At 37.6% G+C, this 22,469-nt stretch overlaps 1 protein-coding gene across 1 annotated transcript in view; it reads left to right on the top strand.

The window, feature by feature from the left end:
• The window catches only part of HS6ST3 (heparan sulfate 6-O-sulfotransferase 3), a 281,373-nt gene that overhangs the window by 93,413 nt on the left and 165,491 nt on the right, over window positions 1-22,469 (top strand). The gene's annotated exons all lie outside the window — the stretch shown is intronic.

Here is a 22,469-nt window from a genome sequence, read left to right as displayed (position 1 = left end):
TCATTAGGGTTATTTTCTCATGTTCCTTTTGGGATGCTGCCATTAGTAACCTCTAGGTTAACATTTGTTTCTTTCCACAGGTCATGCTCAAAGGTTGCCTTATTTCCCCTTTCCTTGCAGTCAAAAGCTATAAAGACTGCTATAACCAATTTGTCTCTGGCAAGGTCACAGTGTCAAAGGGGGTCTGTATGGATATGTCTACAGCTTTTTGGGTATTTGGAGATTTTTTAAATGTCTTTCTGGAGTAATGTAGGATGCTGTATTTTCAGCAGTTTGAATGCCCGGAGAGGAAGAGGCGAGTATCAGAATGAATGTTGCGTGATTTTTAAGTTTTGTTGCTGTATAGTAGTGAAAAGCTTCTAAGTTTTCTGATCTAAGTTTTCTGTCTGTTCTGACAGGAACAGACTATCACATGTTCCTCTTATTAGATATACAGACTCATTAAGTAGACTGTGCAGACTCATGTCTGTTGTAACTAGTATAATTTAATTTCATCAATAATATTACTATATACTTTTTGATGTGGTGATCAATGATAATGCAGCATGTTTGAACTACAATGGATATTTTTATTATTTGATTTTCATTATAGCATATTTTCCGTTTTTTACTTTTGAAGAGATTAGCCACTCTTATTTTAGTGTATTTCAGAATGTCTCAGACTCTAGGCTTACCCGTTGGGCTTAATTATGAATGCATGTCATGTTTGCAATTACATTAAACTTAAGCAACAAAATGTTACATGAGTTAAGCTGGACAGTAGCCAACTTCCTTTCAGAGAGAAGAAGCAAAGTCAAGCAGATAAGGGTTGAAAATTAATCTAGATATTTTCTTATCAAAACTGGAGTCTATACTTCATTGTATTTTGGACTTCTAAAAAAACTACACTCTTGATTGCAGGAGTTAGGAATAAAAAATAATTGATCCTTTACGGCAATAAAACCATGTATTAATGCAGTGTAGAAGATGGGAACTGTTAGTTAACCATTGTAACATTTTGTTTAAATACCGTAAGTAAGGAAAATAAAACTTCATCAGAAAGCACGTTCCTTGTAATGAATTTCTGTACTGACCACTTGATTTTAAATGATCTGGCTTTTTAAATGAGGTTGATCTGCTTGAATTATGAGGAAAAAAAAGCACCCCTGGCCTTTTGTCATCAATGCTTACTGAAGTCAAGGGTGTTTATCATGCCCATTCTCATTAGTTCCCAATGGGATTATTCTAAACCAATGTGTGTTTTGCATTAAACAAAGAAAAAGAAAAGCTGAAAGTCCATTTTTGTGGAACCTTACATTGCACGTGTTGGCAGGAGAGTCATAGGAACAAGGTGGTCTGCGAAAAGAGTAATTATTTTGGCTGAAAACTTCATAAAACATGCCAGGTGAATTTCAAATTAGCATTATTGTAAGTTGGTAAGAATGTCAAATACATACAAGACTGCAGCTTGGTGTGTCAAGAAAAATTGTAGTAAGCCTGAATAAAATTTGGAGGATATTTTTTCAGTTCCCTTTTCAGTAATGGTAGATGTCTAAATAGCAAGCAAAGATGTGATGAGAAATTGGATGTAATTGGTAGAATAATTTGTACTGAACTATAGTCAACTTTATGATGGACAGAGAAAATAACAAGGTAGGTAATACCGATTTTTTTTAAAGATTTCATTACCTTTTATAGAGTTACAGAAAACAAAACGATGGCTTTTCAAATGTGTGGATCAATATGCTGCTTGAGGGATCTGTTACCAACCATCAAATGATAGTACAAAGAAGAAGAGTGACTTTAAGTACCACTCTAATTCACGGTTAATAAAATGGTGATGTTATAGGGAAACTTCAATACAAGAGACATTTAGTGGAAGTTCTCTGCAGTTGGATATAAAACAAGATATTGTTGCCAGAAGATAGAGAATAATTTGCTAAAGCAAAAAAGATATAACGTTGAATATATGGTAAGTCAATTCTGGGGGATGGATGAAGTTGGACTAACCACTGATCTGGAAACTGATGCCAAGGGACCAGTAATCCTGACCTGATTGTATTTGGTATAGGCAAACAGGACAAGTCCGATCACAAGTTTCTATCAAAAGGGCTGATTTTCCAGAACTGAAGAAAACTGTATTTGAAATTGACTGGGAAGAAAATATGGACGCAGGATACAATGTCATAAACGCAGGAGTAGAAAGAGGTGGAAAAATATGAATATTGATTTATGAAAAAAAAAAAAAGCAAGAATGCTGACTAATTCTGTATTTTAAACTGTGTGCCACAGGATGTAATAATGTAGATGCATAAATTTTTCATATTTTCAGATCTTTTAGTAGCAAGAGAGAGTGGTGATAAATCATGCAGTTATGAACAAGAACTTCTGTTATTTCTGTTCTATCCGTGCTGGAACAGGAGATGGAGTAAACCTACAGAAAATTGTTGCTGTTATGTATTTGTCTGTTGAAGAGACATTTATCACTCAAAAGGTCGTATCTTAGTATCATTTAGTACCTGTCTTTAAAAACCTCACTGCTTTCAAGGGGAAAAAATTACAAATGCAAAGCTGTTTCCTGAAGGCTTTTATGGCCTTCCCCGTTAAAGGTCTATATCTTTGCTATGGTCTAGGAAATTGCATTAGCACAAAAACAAGTAATTGCTAGTATTTTAGATTTAGAATCAACACAGTTTGTCCAGCTATGAACAAGTGTAGACTGGTGAATTTTTGCTGTGTCAGACTAAGGTAGAACTAAATTTGCCAGGAGCAACTCAGAGTAACTGTGTAGTTCTGCAGATGTAATGTCTGCAAATGTCTTCCAGATAAATGACTTACAGTCCCAGCAATTAGATTCTGTATGTAGTCTGGAATCAGAAGCACACCGTGGCCTTTTCTCATATAGGCCTTTTGTGTTCTTTTCTTGTATATTCCTCAAAATTGGAAAGATATGGATTTGATGGGTAGAATGTTCGATGGATGGGGAACTGGTTGGGAGATCACACCCAGAGAGTGGTGACTCAATGTCCAAATGGGAATTGATGACAAATGATGTCCCTTAGGGGTTGATACAGGGACTGGTACTCTTCAATATCTTAATCAGTGACATTGACAGTCAGATTGACTGCACCCTCAGCAAAGTTTGATGCCAAGCTGTGTGGTACAGTCAACATGCCTGAGGGATGGGATGCCATTCAGAGAGACCTCAAGCTTGAGCCGTGCGCCACGGAAAACTTCACAAGGTTCAACAAAGCCAACTGCAAGGTCTTGCACCTGAGTCATGATAATCCCCACTATCAGTACAAGCTGTGAAAAGCCAAAACTTCCTGAAAAGGACTTGGGGGTACTGGTAGATAGCAACCTGGACATGAGCCAGTGATGTGCCCTCACAGCCCAGAAAACCAACTCTATCTGCATCAGAAGTAGTAGGGCCAGCAGGGAGGGGGAGGTGATCCTGCCCCTCTACTCTATGCTGGTGCAGCCTCACCTGGAGCACTGCGTCCACATATGGAGTCCTCAGAACTGGAGAGAGAGAGACCTGTTGGGGCGTGTCCAGAGGAGGACCACAAAAATGATCCAAGGAATGAAACGCCTCTCCTATGAGGACAGACTGAGCTGGGGTTGTTCAGCCTGGAGAAGGCTGTGAGGTGACCCGATAGCAGCCTTTCAGTAGTTAAAGGGGGATAAGAAGGGGACAGATTCTGTAGCAGGGCATGTTCTAACAGGACAGGGGGAAACATTTTTGAACTAGAAGAGGAGATATTTAGATTAGTTATAAGGAATAAATTTTTTACAGTAAGAATGGTGAGGCACTGAAACAGGCTGCCCAGAGAGGTGGCTGCTCTATCCTTGTAAATGTTCATGGTCAGACTAGATGGGGCTCCAAGCAATCTGATCTAGCTGTAGATGTCCCTGTTCATTGCAGGGGAGCTGGATTAGATGGCCTTTAAGTGGGTCCCTTCCAACTCAGAAGGTTCTATGATTCTATATTTTCTGTAGTGACAGGAACCTTTGCTTTGGCTGGCTAACACAGACCTTCTCCTTAAATAAGATGCCAAAACCCTTCAGCAGGAGAATTAAAAAAATGATAAGGGTCTGCTTCTAAGATGTTAGTGACAGCCCTGATGAGGGTAATGTAGGATGTCCAGTATGACAGAGTGGTTACAAACTACAGTGTGAGTTTCTTGGAAAGACAGAGGATACTTTTCCTGTGGTTTTGCAAAGTGTAATCAGCCATTAAAAGAGGGTAACCACTAATCCTTTGCAGCACCAGCTGTTTATGCTGTTTTGATATGCTGTTTTTGCTATCTTTTGTTCAGATAATCTGTAAGCACATAACTACCAACACTGATTTTTCTTTTCCTTTCCTGCCTCCAAAATTGACGTGGGGGAGAATGCATATATTCTTTTTGTGAAATTTGATAAAACTTGCTTCAATCAGAGAAGCTGCAAGAAATGTCACCAATCATTATTTCCAAGTGATCCAGTAAATCAATGCAGTGCTTGATTCACCTCATGCTTATTTTAAACTTTGCTTGTCTTCAGCATGTTGGTGCACTGTGTGCCCTGTTCTTATCGTAGTGTAACCCAAACTGGAGGGGACCCACAAGGACCACTGAGTCCAACTCCTGGCTGCGCAAAGGACTACCCAAAATGACTAGCCTGTTTGTAGTGAGATGAAACAGTACAATTCTGCAGTGATACAAACTATGCCATGTACAATAAGCTTATCAACCGGAGGAATAAAAGCTTTTTCTGGACAAAATTAGTAAAAGGTCTCCCTTTCTTTCAGCAACAAGGAAGAAAACCTTTTCTAAATGGCTTTTCTTTTTTCCTTTCTCTCTAGATTATCTAAGGATGCAAGTTTTAATAAAGTAGTTTTGGTCAACCATGTGTGCCAAAGGCAGATGCAGTTTATTATAAAACTTAAATATATGAAGAAAAGAACCTCTTTTGTTTTCTGTGCTAAATTACTTGTGCAACAACTTCAGATTTCTTTGAGGAAACAAATCAGAAAAAATTCTCAGCAGACTGTCCTAATTTTTCTTTAGTCTTGGTTGCGAGGTGTGAGGTTCAACTTGAGCTTGCTTTATTACCCTAAACAAATAATAGGGTATGTTCAGAAACACTGAATCTGTTAGCTGAAATGAAAATAATGTAAACATAGGTTCTTCTCTGAAATTAGTAGGTCCAAGACACTACAACTGATGGAAATTGGGGTTGATTCCATCAGATGTAAACTTAGCCATGAACTCCTCACTATCTGTTCATCCTCTGTGTCTCACAGTTCAATTCTGTTTTTTAAAGTTACATCTTTGTTCCTTTGCTAGAAGGTTCAGTTGAGAAAATAGTCCTCCTGAAGAAAGCATTAGTAGTATTCCATACTTCTTTCTGTCATTTGTAGCAATTTATACTGGTGGTTAATACTGTTATTTCATTGGTGGAGCAGGCGATTCTTTCCCCTTTGCACTTTCCCTAATCCCAATTGCAAGGGCTTGGGAAATCTGTTTCGTTTATTTCTTTGGAAATTCAGTGGCAATGAGAGAAGTGAGTGTTTGATGCTTACCTATTTATACAGGTGAACATAATGTAGGGAGATAAGTGTTATCTTCATATTAAATGAGCCTTAAAACCTTGATGATTGGATGCAGTCGACTGCTACCTTCTGCAAATTTAATGTGTAAAGAATTGGTGCTTCCTACTTTCAGCAGATCTGAATATGCACAGGTAACAGACAGCTTAAATGTGCTTCAGCAGTTAAATCATTATTTTTCTTGTTTGCATGGAGTGTTTATTGCAGGTATTTACGGAAAATACTTATGACCCTCTCCTCCCCTCACCCACCTTTGAAGGTGAGTGAATGAATGTGTGCACAAACTTTTGTAACATAATGCATGGCATAGCAAGTTCCATGTAGCTAAGAGCATGAGGAGCTGAATCAGATGCCATTTTACCCAATGTGGAATAGTTCAGGAGGTCTGCAATTTGGAAATGTCAGCTACTAGGTAACGGTTTCAAATACCTTAGAAAATACTTATAGATGGCTTCAGTCATTATACTTTGAAATGAGATTACTACTGCGCACCTAAATGAGATGCTTATTTCAGTCTCTGAGCAGCTTAATTTTAAGACAGCAAAGGTCAGGGAGACTCTACTAATAATCTAATAACAATTGAGTGCATGTTTCTGGGAGATTTAGCTACATTAGAGCCTTGTTGCTGAGAGCAGAATGAATTAGTTATTACTTAACGGGCATAACCTGAGGCAATCTCAGCCTTCTAATGGGACTAATACAATGTCATGGGGTAGCCAAAGGCACCGAATGCTTGGACAGCTGTTCTAGAAGCTCAGAGCACAATCACTCTGACTCTGAGAAGATTTTTCCGTGTCCCGCCTAATAAGGATGCTATTAAGTTGGCAGTGAGGTTGTGGTTTTAGCTAGAAAGCATCAGACCATGATTCTAGAGAGGAGTTAGGTGTTTTAATGTGTCTGTTCAAGTGTAAAAAAATCTATTTTTTGCATATATGATGAGTCTTAAGGCAGCCTGAATCATTTTGAAGCTTGCCCCCCTCTGAACCTACTATAATCACATTGTACAGTGATTGTAACTGCACTTCATGCTGCACAAATTGCAGGCACTAAGTAATTGAAAAGAATTTTTTCTAATATCGATAGCAAAATAATGTTCTGACTGTGACACCTAACAGCAGTTTTTGTGGAACACTGAATGGACACTTAAGTCTCAAGACCAGAAGCTTATTTACAGTTTAATTAAAGTAAATGCACTTTAATAGTGATATTATTAGTATTCAGTATCTTTGGGAATGTACAGGCAATTAATCTTCATATTTCCTAGAGGAATAAATGATAATTTGGGCATGACTAATTTAATGCAGTAGTTCTAAATGTGATTTTGAAAATTTATTTATATGATTTCAAAGACACTTTGCATTTATTTTCTGGTAATCTAATGAAGTCTCTTTTTAAAAAGGAAACTTCTAGTTTTCCGTGAGTATATCCATCTCTTAAGTTGGAGATGAAAATCCATATGTCAGAAGGAAAGAGAGGCAGTCTTGTGATTGGAACTTGCTTTCTCCTCTGCCCACCCCAGAGGTGTGGAGCTGTGTGAGATGAGTGTAAGCCCTCTGAAAGGAGATAGTTGTGTTCTCATTCGATGTCTCTAATGCTCACTGCACCTCTTTGCATAACAGTTAAACTCACTAGCCTGGAAAGAAACTAGGCTAATGAAATAAATTAAATTTCCTTCTGGTTAGTGAGTTGAATCCACGCATGAAAAGATGTGAGATGCTAGAGCTGATGCCAGTGGATTGAATGTGTAGGAAAAGAGGCAAATTGTTGTTCCTTAAGCAACAGTGAACTGCTAGCTGATAGTTGTGAAATTGTCTTCTTAGTCTGGGTCAGTGTTACCAAAACATTTGTGTGAAGATTGACAATCTCCAAAAGCAATATCCAGTTGTTCATATTGGTGTTGTTTGAAGTATTAAATCCTGTTTGAGGAAGCAATTGGAGAAAGTAGGAGGATTGGATGAAGAAGAGCTCTGAGGAGTCACTGCAGTCACCGCAGTACATTTGTCCTGTGTCTTCCTTTTTTCAGGTATCATTTCTTCTGTCTTTCCAGTCATTAATCTCTTTGAGGTTTTGAGATCTTGGAGACATCATCATCATTTGATTGGGCAGGAGAAGGAAGAGCTGAGTTCTATCAGCAAACTCAATTTGGGAATAACATGAGATTGTGTGTGAAGTGAAAAAAACATGCCTTACGTTGAGTTCTTGGGAGAGATTACCAGAAAACTGTTATGAGTCTTTAAAGGAATATGGATGTCTGAGAATGTGATAGAGCTTCTTGATGTATTTAACCTGGATGTTTTTTGTCAAACAGCTTTTGATGGAGTCGCCTTTCACAGGCATTGAAGGCCTTTTTATGGATGGATTAATGACTGGTTAAAGACAGTGGGCAAAGAACACAGGCTATATTTTTATACTATCAGGAGATTATGAACAGTATCTAGCAGGAATCTCATGGAATGTGCACTGTTAAACATATTCCTGATTCTGGAAAAGTGATGAATTATGAAAAGATGTAATTCTGTCTAATTAAAGCATTAAATTAAAACCAGAGAATTACAGAAGAATCTCATGATACTCAGCGACAAATGAAATTGTAGCAATAAATTTAGAGTAGTGCATCAGGGATAAAACTATTGCTTCTTACGCAGTGATGGGCTGTAAATTATCCATTAGCACTCAGAAAATAAGTCTGGAAATAATTGTGATAGGAGTCTGAAAACTCTGATGGTGTGCTTAGTGCCAGTCGGAACAACATTAAAAATGATTAGGAGAAGAGGAGAAAACAAAATAGAAAGTGTTCTGTAAATGTATTACGCACTTTCATCTTGTGTAGGAAGCAGCTCCTGTACCAGGGGAGATTAAGGGCTCTCCAGTTTATGAAAGAGATGATTGAGGAGAAATTGATTGAGGTGCATAAAGAATGGCTTGGAGGAGGTAAATGGTGGCTGATTTTTTGCCTTTTCCTCAATGCACTGAATGAGGGGATATCAAGTGAGATGAACAAGAAGCATCTGTAAAATAAATTAATGAAAAGACTTTTCATACTGTGCATAATTATTATGTGGAACTCTTGTAAAGGTGCATGTTCACCAAACAGATTAGGTAGGGTGAGTAAATCAAAGATTGATAAAACACAATGATATGCATGTATTCTTCAGCTTGGGAACTCTTTAAAATAGGGATTGCTGAAAATTGAGACATTTGATTACACATTTTCCTTTTCTTTCTTTATGCCATTTTCTTCAACAACCCCTATCAGCTGCTGTTTGAGAGAAAGGATTGGTTAAACTGACATTTGGTCTCACCCAGTACGTCTGGTTTTATAGGTAGGATACCACAAGTGGTATATGCATAAAAATGCATCTAAAATAGGCTCCTGACTGCACTTACTCAAAATAGATGGAATTGTATGTATCTTTGGTTGGTCCTCAGTACAAACGGATAGGTTTTTATGATCTACAGTGTTGGAGAAATAGCAAGATAAAGGGAGATTGGAGACATGAGGCAGGGACAGAAGTGGACACTTAACTGTCCACTGTATAAGGTGTGTACATAGAAAGTTTTGATCCTTATGAATAGGGGCCCAGGTTATCAGAAATCAGTGTTAGAGCAGGTGTTCTGTTAGTAGCTTTACAGTTCGCTTGACTGTTGACAGGGTAGATTTTGGAGTTCAGTAATGGTTTTGCATTTTTAAACATAGTGCCATGTTTTTCTATTTCAACTTTCAAATCGGAAGAAAAGCATTTTGGAGACTACAGTTCAGTGAGAATTGAAGTCTGTGGGTTAGAAATCAAAGGGTTGTTGGGAAATTTGTTTCTCAAGTTCTGGCAGATTTTTCTTAATGTGAGGGGAGATCTAAAGTTTACGAGGCTGGATCTCCAAACCTGTCTACACAAATATATTGTAAAAGAAAGTTGAGTAGAAAATAAAGGCTTGAAATTGGTATGGAGAAAGCCTAGAGGTGGAAGACCATGAAACAACTGTGGAAAGGAACACAATACGTGTTGATTTCATAGATGTGTTAAATCGGGAATTTAAGACATTTGGACTTCTGTTATATTGAGTTCTCACTTTTCAACTTGTAGTGAAAAGGTGAAATCAGATGAACACCTATAGAGAAGTGTGGCTGCATGGAAGAAATTTATGTATTATACCTTATGCAGAAGATTATTTTTGTATTTTAAATGGTGAAACATGGGGAATTGATATCCTCAGTACGTCTCACATTAGTCTGTAAAACATAGCAGCATACTCCTTTGACACTCATTCATAAGTGGGTTGCTGTGTTTTATACTGTCCAACTGTACATCTCTGAAGTAGTAAGGCCTGGACAGTAGGTCTCGAACCAAAGCTGACCTCTAGATGAAGTTGGTACTTAGCAGAATGCTGTCGATATACTTAGTGACAAGCTTTTCTGCAAGCTCTTGCATTGCTTTCTGTAGGTTCATGATCTCAAATTTGGTATAAGCTGATAGATAACTAGCTGCTCAGTTCTGAAGACAACTGAATACATAACAACATGCTCTAAAGGTACTTAGGAAACATATCTTGAAAGGCACTGACCAATGAATTTAGGAACTGCCTTGAAGGGAGAGGACAAAGAGGGAAGATTGCATCATACTCTTACTTTGCACACCAGAAATCCTTTACATATTCTTTTGAATATACCAGCTATAGTATTTCTGATTTTTCTCCTATCTGTGCTGTGTTTAATTTTATTATCAGAGAAACAGACTTGCATGTAAAAGCAGAAGTGTATTAACAATTGCATGATTATGAGAATAGAGGAAATGTTAATGCTCCAATTTTTCAGTCCTTTATTCTTCTAATTATGAATCTCATCCCAGCAGTATTAGTCACTGATATTTAGTGCTAATTTAATTAGACAGTAGTGCATAATATAAGATATAATCTATATTTTAGTAATGTGTGTAACTGCCTTTTGGAAGAAATTGAATAGATAAATTGGGAATGGACATATTACAAACTTAATGCTTGTGCTGAAATCTTTCAAAAGTACTTTCAGAATTTTGTCTTTATGCGTATGGCTGTGATCTGTCATTTCTGTACTGTTTTTACCCTGGGTAAAAGGATATTATGAGACTAATTTTTACACGTATTAGTTGATCAGAGGAAAATGTGTTACATTCTGTTAAGTTGGACCTCCTTTTTTCCCTAAAGATAGCCAATAAATAATATGTTTAAAGAGATGCTTAATTAAATAGAAATGTTTTCATAGAAGGATCTAAAAACTTATCAACCAAAGAAGAACAAAATAAGAAATGGATAATGATCATAGGATCATATGTCATGGAATCCTTAGAGTTGGAAGGATCTTTAAAGGCCATCTAGTGCAACTCCCCTGCAGTGAACAGGGACACCACAGCTAGGTGAGGTTGCCCAGGGCCTGATCCAGCCTTGTCTTGAAAGTCTCCAGGGATGGGGCATCAACATGTCTTTACGCAACCTGTTCCAGTGCTTCATCTTGCTCACTGTGAAATACCTTTTCCTTATATCTAGCCAAAGTCTACCCTCTTGAAGCTTGAAGCCATTTCCCCCTATTCTGTCACCAAAGACCCTGTTAAATCATATGTGCTGGGATCAAACTTGAGTATTCAGAAGTGCCTTAGTAGTTGTACAGTGTGTTGTAGAAAGTGGAAAGAAATAGGCTTGCCAGATTTTTTTTTCTTAATATGTTATTCTGCCCTTTTAGATAATTCTATGTTATGAACAAGGATCTTCATATATTTATAGATGAATGACTCAGGGTGATGGGCACATTGTGGGTGACATTAAACAGACCATCACGTGATGTTGAGCAAAATATTTTAAAGTAAAACTAACAAGGCAGTTGTGAATAGTAGAGAATACTCTTCAAAGTTTTCTTCACGGTTTTCTTAGATGCCCCATCCCTGAACATATTCAAGGCCAGGCTGCATGGGACCCTGGGCAGCCTGATCTAGTGGGTGGGTTGTAAAGTCCCTTTCAACCCAAACCATTCTGTGATTCTGTTGCAGATGTGTGTAGGTATCTTTCATGATTCCATTAGTAAATTCGTATTTACTCTGTTAAAATCTATACACAAGCCACAACTAAAATTATTTAAAATTCTCCTGTGAGTAATACCGAATCACTCTACATAATCAAGCTATTAGTGAAAGTGATGGTATTCTTGAGTGAGAGTATGTTTTATCACCTATTTCCATGTCCATTAGAATTTATTCAAATCAATAAGCTGAGACGTAATTTAATTATAACCAACTGCTTGACCTATCCACATGTGGCATGAGTGCTTTAAGTATTTATTTTATGTTCTTTGAAAGTAGTGGAGGCAATACATGCTTCCAAATAAGAAGTGTGATTTGGTAGTTGGGACTCATAACTGGGGATATGAGAAAGATGACAAAACTTCTCAGGACAGATAATGAGAAGGTAATAACAGATGTTTTCAAATAGTGCTTGTTATCTGTAATGTTATGCAGCTACCATTCATACACATAGTACTTGATGTCCGTGGTCTAGGATCAGTAACAGTTATACTTTGGCTGCCCTAACGTCCATGTGAGATTTATGTGACTATCTTTGTGTACTTGGCAAAGCACTGAAAATATTAAGGTCTTTTAAAATACAGTATAAATGCTTCTTGATTACATGCTTGATGATACCTGGGGAACAGCTTAAAAAAACAACTGCACAAAGCAACACAGAAATCTGGTCACACTTTCCTAGCAATTCAAAATCATGAAAATTTATAAGCAGAGCATATTCCTTTGACGTTTCTAGCACTACTGACTCAGACTTCTTATCAGATTTAATTTATAAACTAACACTGAAGAATTAATGGAACTAATTTGTTGCTTAGATGAATCATTGTGTTGTGTATTCACTCCTGTTGAGTTTTGTATATATACATTTTTGAAAAGTAGTAAAACAAGACTGCATTTACTGAAGGAATTGTTTATTTTCATCGAATACAGGTTCTTACACCATGCGGTGCTCTATTTAATGAGCTATTCTTAGGGTGTTTGATTTTTACAATATGTCTTTGGTTCGCAGAGGGATGACTTCCATGGGCTGTGAAGATGTGAAATCAACCTGGCTTGCTAATGTTCATAGAACATTTTTTTTTTCCCTCTCTGCAAATAGGACAGAGATAATAATTAAAAAAAAATAAATGCAGTCTTTGTGAAATTTTTATCTTTTTGCCTTGTTTGCAGGATATTTTAAAAGCAACGATATGCTTCTGAATCATTTTTTCTAATACAAAAAGGTTGCATATATTTTAAGAAAATAATATAAAAAATATAGACTCTTCAAGCATTATCTTCAGCAAACATCCCCGTTTCACTTGCCATTTGCTCATGTTCATTGTATGCTATTATGCATCATTAACATAAGATGACCACATCCTAAAGCAGATATAATCTTTTCATTTCCCTGAGCTGTTCTTGTAGCCCTCATTGCAGAGTTTCAGGTTATCAAAGGCAAAGTTGAAAAATCACCTCCCCCTCGCAGATCATGGAAAATCTTTGCAAACAACTTATGGAATGTCTTCGTGAGATGAGCCAATGCTGTAGTCTCTGTTCATATGCAATGAAATAAGCTTATACTACATAGTTTTTGGATGAAGAGTTTGAAGAATATCTGAGGCTGGACGTAATTTACTGAAGTATGGTGTTTTTATATCAACAGCAGTCATATCTATTTGTATTTATTAAGTAATGAATCAGACCTCGAGCTGCCATACTGGGCATAGCAAAGATGCAGAAAGTGCAAGCTAGTCTGGTTAAGCTTTAATTCATTCTATACGACTGAAGCATCTAGGGGAGTGAAAAATATTGGATGCTCAGTGTCCTATCTCAACTCTGTAGTGGAGAAAAGCTCTGCAAGAGAGCAGACAGTATACCTTGCTACCTGACTAGCAGGAGCCTAAGCTACCTGGTGTAGACTGTACTTGTCTTACATACCTCCAACTAGTTGAGAAGAATCTAGATCTTTGTGATTCTCTGTTGATTAACATCATAGAGGGGTTGCACAGTGTTGCTAATGGCATATGGTTCTCCAGATATGGAGAGCAGAACTATCCTGAGCCGTAGGATTTGCTTGTCTTCAGAAATCTCCTGTCTGGTTCACTACATATTTTCTAACGTTTGGGACAGCAGAAATAAGAACCATATGACTGATTCTGTAGGCAAGCATCACTGACGCTCTCAGATTAGTCTGTCCTTTATGTAATTTAATGAACAAAAGAGTACATGGTCATGTAATTACAGGCTGCAGACTAATACATAGATGATAAATTAATGCTGCTAAAGCAGGGTTTGTCTTCTCATTTCCTGATCACTGATATGGTAGCATCTTTTTGTATTCTAAATGTACAAAAGGTTTAATATCTGAATGTGTTGAAACTATGGTTTCTTCTTTCCTTCTCCTTGATGAGTTGTTTGTGACGTTTGAATTTTTTGCAGCAGGCTTCTCAATCAAACTTTTCTTATCGTGAGCAGAATGTTATCTCTGTACAGATTTCCCTGAAGAAGAAGAGTGACAGCAGAGTGATGTTTACAGTGACTTTGCTCAGGCACCTACGTGTTGTGGCCAAATCCTGAGGATATCCCGAAAGTAGATAGCATTACTGGAGAGTGACAGACTATCCCACAGGGATCAGAAAAGAATGCAACATTTTTCCAGAATAATAGAACTGATGTTCTGACGAGGTGCTCTTCGGTCACCAAAATGTCAACTGCACCCCTTTCCTCACTGCCCATATTTTTCCTTTTTTCTCTTGAATGTATTGTTTGCTGTTCGTGTATGTTCATGCTTATGCCTTTTCATCTGTTCTCTCCAGGTTTTTCTGCTAGCTGTCATCTTCTATTCAATCATTCTCTGTTTCTCTTTGTTCAGTGACCTCTTCCCACTCCCATTTTGCATTCTCTTCGTTATCTTCTTTGGATCCTACATCTTTCATCCACATTCTTCATTCTTCTGAGTTCTTGTTGGAAGTGCTTATTTATCCTCCTTCATGCTGTCTCAGGGAGCAGTACAGAATCTTCCTTTTACAATTTGAGGAAAGTTATCATGACTCTGAATAAGCAGGAGGAGCGACTGCAAATCAGTCTGTTCTTTCTGTGTGTATCTGTATGTATCTAGCACATAGTTTGCTTAATTCTGCGAAGACTGTGCTTACATTGAGCCGGTAGCTCACAGGAGTTTTTGAGTGGAGAAACACATGGGATCTTCAGAGGAAGGAGCTGCCTAAATCTCTGGACTAAGCTTGATGTAGGAGTTTTCCAAAGATCTGTACACTAGCCATCTGAAGTAAGTGGTATAATGTACCTGTCTGCTGGATTGCTCCATTCCAAAATGTGAATATCTCATAATTTGCTAGTACTAAAGAGACAATCCTCTTTTACAATGAACGTTTTGTTGTTTTTTTTTTAACTCACAACCTCAGTTTGCCTACATAGCACAGTATTCTGTAGATGAGCACTGATGAAACAGTGTTCTCATACTTTGGTTCTAGTGAGTGCCTTTGTAAAGCTAATTTTGTCACCCTGTTGGTTTATGCAGTTTGTAATGTGCTGCATGTCTGCAGAGTCGGTAGAATAAGGTTTGTGTCTTTGTGGCTAAGCTGATGCTTACTTTCAGACTCTGCATAAACAAAACCTTAAAACGTGCTGCCTATCTGCCATTGCATTGTTTAGTGCTAATTAATAGGCTAGCACACACACAGGTGTTTATCTACTGGGTTATTGACATTTTATAAATGTCTGTGAACCTTTGGGCTGGGTTATTGTTTTCAACTTCTCTCCTTGGTGTTTGTCATATGAACATGGGAAAATGCCATTTTAGTCTGGAGGAGGCTCAAGGGAGACAATATTGCCCTCTACACAGTGACCTGAAAGGAGGTCGTGACACTGTGGGGCTTGGCCTCTTCTCCCATGTAAGAGTGGTAGGATGAGAGGGAGCGCCCTCAAGTTGCACCAGGAAGAGTTCAGGTTGGATTTTAGGAAGAACTTGTCTTAAAGAGTGTCAGGCCTGGAACAGGCTGCCCAGGGAGGTGATCAAGTCATGGTCCGTGAAGGTGTTTAAGGAAAGGATAGATATAGCATTTAGGAACATGGTTTAGTGGGCAATGTTGGTGGTAGGTAGACAGTTGGACTAGATTATCTTAGGGGTCTCTTCCAACCTTACTGATTCCATGAATATGTCTAGTCTACTTAAATGTATTATTTCTCTTAACCTGGGCTTTTTGCCATATTACTTATAGAACTTCCAACTTGCATGAAGAAAAAGCTTAGATTTAAAAATCTGTGATGAAAATAGAATAGATACAGCATCAGAATGAGAACAGGATGAAACACCATTGTGCTATTATGTATTGTAGCTATGTGAATGCAGCTCTGGTCTCACAACCTCAGAAAGGACAGAATAGCATTAAGGAGTGGATGGAACAGATTCTCTGCCCACAGAAAGATTAAAACAAATTTCAGCAAATTGAATTGGAGGTATTTTAGGAGGGTTTTGATAATCTTATGAATGATGAGGAAAGGGGAAGGGAGCATAATTGAAGACATCATACTCTTCCCTAAGTCCGTAGTGATTTTGCATCCTGAGGAAAGAACAACTTCTGTGTGAGGACACTTTTACATAAGAGTTCTTCAGTTCAGTAAAGGAATGACTGAGGGGGAATATAGGGAAGTATATAAAATCATGAATGTCACGGAGAAGGTGAATAAGGAATAATCGCTTGCTATTTCTTATAGCAGAAGAGTGAGGGAGTATCCAGTGAGATGATCAAGAAATAGCTTTAAGACAAATGAAGGGAAGTACTTTTTCATGATGTGCATAATTAAATTGCAGGATTCATTGCTGCAGAGTGTTATGGAGGCTTAAAGTCTGAATGGGTTCAAAAGCAATTAGAGAAATTCATGACGGCTACTTCCATCTAGGGCTGTTAAGCACGATGATGGGAATTGGGAATCCCAAAACCACAGTTTACAGGAAGATGAAAGGCTGCTGGAGGGTTGGGCAGAGGGAAAGGAGTACTGCTGTATGAAATAGGATGGCGTATTCTTTTCCTAAGCATCCAGTGCAACTCCTATTGGGGATGAGATGGGCGTAGATTGATCCCACTCTGGGTTTTTAATGGGGAAAAAAATGAAAAGTAAGAATTGTTTTTAGGAAAGCTAATCTCATTGTGGGCTAGCACAATGCACTAAATGGCCTTACAGGTCACTTTGCTAGCCTATTTAGCTTACGTACGTGCATCTAAATTAAGGGAAAGCTGCTGAGGTCACTCCCCATGCTTAATTTATCAAAGCACTGCTCCTGGTGTTCAAAGGGAGACTCCTGGGATACAGTTTGTGCCCATGGTCTCCTTTCTAGGCACTGGGTGCCAAAACTAAAAACATGTTTTGTATTTGAGAATTTGCTCTAAAAAAAAAAAAAGGTTACTGTACTCTCTGTATCTTTTGTAGTTTCCATAGAAGTAAATAGGAGGTATTACTTTCAGAGGACCTGGGTGTAATACTTTTCATAATTGAGAAGTCCCACTGACATTTTATATATATATATTTTTTTTAACATTTAATAGCCATGAAAGTTGATTAGTATTTAAAGGCAAGGAACTTTTTATAAGGGCAGGTAGCGCCCTTATAAGAACAGGAGGAGAGGAAATAGTTTTAAACTGGAGGAGGGTAGATTTAGGTAATAGGAAGAAATTCCTTACTGTGTGGATGGTGAGACACAGGAGCAGGTTGCCCTGTGAGGCTGTGGATGTCCTCTCTTGGAAGCATTCAAGGCCAGGCTGGATGGGGCTTTGAGCAATCTGGTCTAGAGGGACGCGTCCCTGCCTGTAGCATGCGGATGGAACTAGCAACCTAGGCCATTGTATGATTCTATGATTAAAGGTCCCTTACAACCCAACTCATTCTATGATTGCATGGCTATTGGGATAAAAGGAAAAAAGAAAAAGAAGGCTTATGATTCACTTCTGAGAAGTTCGAAGCCATAAGAAATTGGAATCTAAAGTAGTCTAAAAGTAAGACAGTGTTTGTTAGTTTACATTATATTATCAACTTTTGGTGTTTCTTACATAGTGAAAACCACAAGCCAAACTGTAATATGAAACTGTGAACAGAAAACAATGTGGTAATAGTAACTAACTAACACTTGGCTGTGGTTTTACAGTCACGTATAGTATATGTTCTCATGTTTAATGCTCATTTTTTAGTCTCAATTTTTAAAGTGGAATGTAGTGTTACCATAGAACTAATCTTAGTAGCTTGATTTCACAAAATTCTGTGCTTCCTGAAGGGAGCCTGGATTTTTATTTTGTTATGTGTGCGTGTGTTGTTTTTTAAGTCACACACGTAAGTCTCAAACATAAATGCTGTTTAAGCAAGGAAACATAATTAGCTTATTGCTTGTATAGGAAAAAAATGAATTAAGGACATCCATGGCATATTTTTTCTTCTTCCCTGCAAGTTCCCCTCATTAGGAAGTCTGTGCCATTATACCTGATGAGGCTGGTCATGCTCTTAATATCCTATCCTTTTAGGTTACTGTTTGCAAAATGATAACCCTGTTACAAAATGAAGACATAGCAAGCATAGGTCTTAGCTTGACAACTCTGAATGCAGTACATAATAAACAGTTAGGGCACTGTACCAAAAGATCAACTAGAATAAGACAGGAGGAAAAAACCAATGTATGTAAATAATACTTCTAGTGTTACTTGCACCAATTCTTTTCTCTAGATTTCTAGCCTCCAGTGAAAGGTATCTTTTGAGCATTTGTAAAATAATGTTCTAGTTGAGTAATGCTTTATATGAGACATGATTGTTCGTTAGCCTCTGTAATACAAAAACCAAGAGTTATTTAATGTCAGCAGGTGGCAGGTTCAACAAATGTGCAAAGACACATTTTCCCACGACATAATGAAATAGTGATTTTTTTTTATTTTTTTTTTTTACTGCAGAATACTTACTTGTGTGCTAAAGAGCCCTCATGGATAGAAAAAGAGAGGTTGATGGAAGAAAAATCTGCTGAGGGTTATTAAACAGAAAGATACCATCTCTGGCTCAGGCAGTCTCTGAGCTGAAATATCTACTGAAATTGGAAGGGTATGTGAAGGAAAAAGTACTCCAAGTTTGGGCTATTTTTATTGTGTCTCTTAGGTCTCCACTACTGGGTGCTGTCGGAAACAGAATAGCAGATTAAAAACATTGTCCTGGACAGCATCTTCCTTGGACTAAGTAATGGATGCATTACAATTTCAGAAGGAAAAGGGTCAACCTGTGTTATGGTTGTTAATTATTTATTATAAATTTACCAATTTATTTTTCCGTGTCAGAAAGTTGCAAGTGGATCATTCCCAGAGTAGAGTCATTGCTTCTGTCTCACATACTTGCTTCAACAGTTTCATTGCTACTATTCCAGTTTTCCTTTTATTTATTTCAAATATAGAGCTTAAAGAGGGAGCAGCAGTGTTTCCCCTTGTTCTAAGGACATTTCTAATTTGTTCTTTGCTACCTTTATGAATTTCTCTATGACATTCAGGTCTACTGAGTCTTCTAAAATATTCCCTTTCTTGAATGCAAGGAGTTCATGAACTCTTCACCATGGGGTTAAGCTGTGCCTTTTTATTTTGAGTAAAGAGTTTCTCTTTCATTCCTAGATATCCTGCTAAGCTTGCAATGAGTTGTCCCTTCCTCCAAACAGACATTGGCTTCTAATAATAACCTGATTTTAAGCTGATTTTGTTCTCCTCCTGAAACAGCTAATAGCTGCATCCAACCAAGGCTGGTAGATGTTGAGTGGCACCTGGATGAAATTTAAGGATTGTGTCATCTTAACCTTCGCCCACTTTTCATCACGCTCCAAATCCATTTTCAGCTAGTTTAGTTGCAGTTAAGTTCCCCAGTCCTGCTGGACTTCTGGAACCGTATGCAGTTCAAATGCTTAGGGAGAAAAAGCAGATCTGCAGAGTATTGATGTTTTAATGAATAATAAGGCTAAATTAGTGTGTTCCTTTTTTTTCCAAACTGCTGTGCTATCTTCTTCATTCTGAGAAGTCCTTTTTGAGATACTCACAAAATGTCACTAGAGAAATGCATCATTTTTACAGGTAAATGTATCCTAAAATATGTATTTCTTAGTGTATCTAATACAAAAACAGCTTGTCAATAAGGAACGTGTCAGAAATGATTTGCCACTTACTGTGTTTGCAACTAAACAATCCAATATCAATTGTTATTAAACAATCAATAGTCTTTGCCAAGATAAGTGGCAATTTTAATAAACAGTTCATGTGGGTGAAATCATTGGATTCAAATCTGTGTGGTACAGTTTTTGTTTTTGTTTTTTTAAAGAAATGTACTGGAATCTCAATAACATTTTACCTTGTCTGTTTTCACTTAGCGCTTATTTCTAATAAAATAGCTCTGCCAAACTTAGAGATGATCTATTAAGCAGTTCATGTTTCATACGGACGATCTAGATTTGAAAGCAAATCCAGCAGCCTGTAAGGCTGATCAGCTCCTTAGGTTCACTTTTAGAAGCTTAAGATGAACTTGCATCTGAACCATTTTGACCTTTCCTTTGCGCAGCAACTATTTTGACACTGTATCCTTATTTAATTTTGAGCTTTTACTTTTGAAACGTTCTGAATTCTGGAGAACTTGTTTCTAACTTTCATATAAATGCAGTGAGAGTGAAGAGGTAGAAAAATAAGACCAGCATTGGAAATGCTCTGTTAACTTCAGATTTCAGAAGGGGAGGCCTAAGACGGGACTGTGGATGGAACATTTCTGTTCTGAGAATGTGGTTTAACTCCTGCTGCAGGGGAGCTACTGAATATGCTTGTGGAGTGCATGGAGATGGAATGTCAGGTCAAACACGGCAGTATTGATTAGGCAGATGGGTAAGCAGCATTATCTCTGTGGAGTGGGGAAGTTTGGCAATGTAGCTAGAATTTCCTAGATATCATAGTTATTACAGAACAAAAAGCTCCAACCAATATGATGTACATAATGTATCTGATAGATCCTGGGTTCTTCAGATGACATTGCTTAAACCAAGGTAAATTTGAAAGGCATTCTTCTTTAAACCATCAAATAAAACTTAATTGCAATGAAGCCTTCTTTTATATACACTTAAGAATCTGTTTGGTAATACATTATTCAAAGCCACCAGACGAGGTGCGTGAGAAGCTGTCTCAGACTGATCCCTATGTAGTGTGGTGTGGTGGACAGTGTAATGGAATTGCTTCTTAATTACAGAGTTGTCCTTGATAACAGTGGAAAAAAAATTGGATTGGACAGTATCGATTCCAAGCACTTCTGTTCCTCTTTGGGGACATTCCCAGCCAGCAAAACATTCACTGACAGTCAGATAAAACAGCTTAAGTTCACCCCATGCTTAATTTAATCAATAGCAGCCTATTTACATTGCAGAAGGTTGGCCATGTTAATTTAGCCCTGGAAATATCATCATTATGTGCCTCTGATGTAGAAGAGAAAATGTGTTTTTGTTAAGAATGTACAAGTCTGTCCAAGTCACTGGAATTTTCCCTCATTATCTTTTAAAAAGAGTTTAGTTCTCCCACAATATTAATTTAGACAAGTTTTATCCATCTTTCATTAGCTGCATAATAACGATTTTCTCTTTGTAAACATTTCACTTGAAACACATTAATTTTCAGCAAGATCTATGTACCATCCCTCCTTTATCAAAAGCAAAATGAAAACAGAGCCATTGTGGCCTATATTTCCCCTGTAGAATTTTTACCACCGTCGCTCACAGATTCTGTCCCTTAGATAAAGGAGTAATGGTGTAACTTCTGAGAGAGAAAGTGGAATAAAGTGAGATTAATTGATTTGCCTGGGGCCGCAGTTAACTCAGGTGCACGATCCAAAAGTAAAGCCCAACAATGTGTAGGACTGAAGTGCTTTTCATTGGTAGTCTATCGGACCAATTCTGAAAGGGTGTCTTCCTTAGAATATGTTTTCTTGTAACCTGGAGCCTAAAACTCAGAACAAATAAAAATGCAGTTGGACTGGGGAAACAAAACCAAGCCCAAAAGCCAACAACTGTGCTAAATTCAAACAGATGAAGAGTCACGTATAAGTGCATGTGACGTTCAAATTTGCAGAGCCTAATTTTGCCTCATAGGTTCCAACTCTCAGCTTTTTCTCAGCTGTGAACATTTTCCTTGCTACAACAACACCGTAGTATAGAAACCAAAATGTTTTGAGATTGCATTTTTGGGATTTGAAATCCCCAATTGTATTACTATTACTTCTATGTATTTTGTGGCAATAAGTCCATTAGCAAAACAAAGAAGGACTACAGTGTAGGCTGATGAAACAAACAGAGAAGAGTATAGGCAGAATGTGGAAGTGGATAATACAAGATTGTGTAGCACAATTCAATCCCTTAGATGTGGAAAAAGCAGCAAGCTAATAATAATCTTAACTATCGCCATAAAAATAACTGTAATCTTAGCTTCCTTATGAGAAGTAAAAAAGACGTGGCTGAGCAGAGATAATTGTGCTTTACTGTTCTGGAGCATAAGTAAAACTTGTTCTCTGTGGTATGGTATTGCTTTTCAGGCAGGTGGTGCAGAGCAGTGTCAGGATGAAGATGAGGGTTAATTGGGTTGCACTGCATGGTGTGTATCAAGATGCAGTAGATGCAGTCCAAGTCTGCAGTTACGAGACTTCCTTAAATAACTGTTTCCAACATTGATGTAATGAAGAGTTATACAGAAAGCAATAGGATAAGTTGCTGTTACAGGCTTCTGCACATAAAATAGAATGTTTTAAATAGAATTGTTCTTAAAAAAAAAAAAAAAAGAAAGAAAGAAAAAAAGAAAGAAAAACAGTCTTCTGTTATGGTC

Source organism: Meleagris gallopavo, chromosome 1 (genome assembly GCF_905368555.1).
Source record: "Meleagris gallopavo chromosome 1, MGAL_WU_HG_1.1, whole genome shotgun sequence".
NCBI classification, from domain to species: Eukaryota; Metazoa; Chordata; class Aves; order Galliformes; family Phasianidae; genus Meleagris; species Meleagris gallopavo.
Note: the sequence above shows the minus strand (reverse complement) of the source record. Positions and strands in the feature narration are given on the sequence as shown.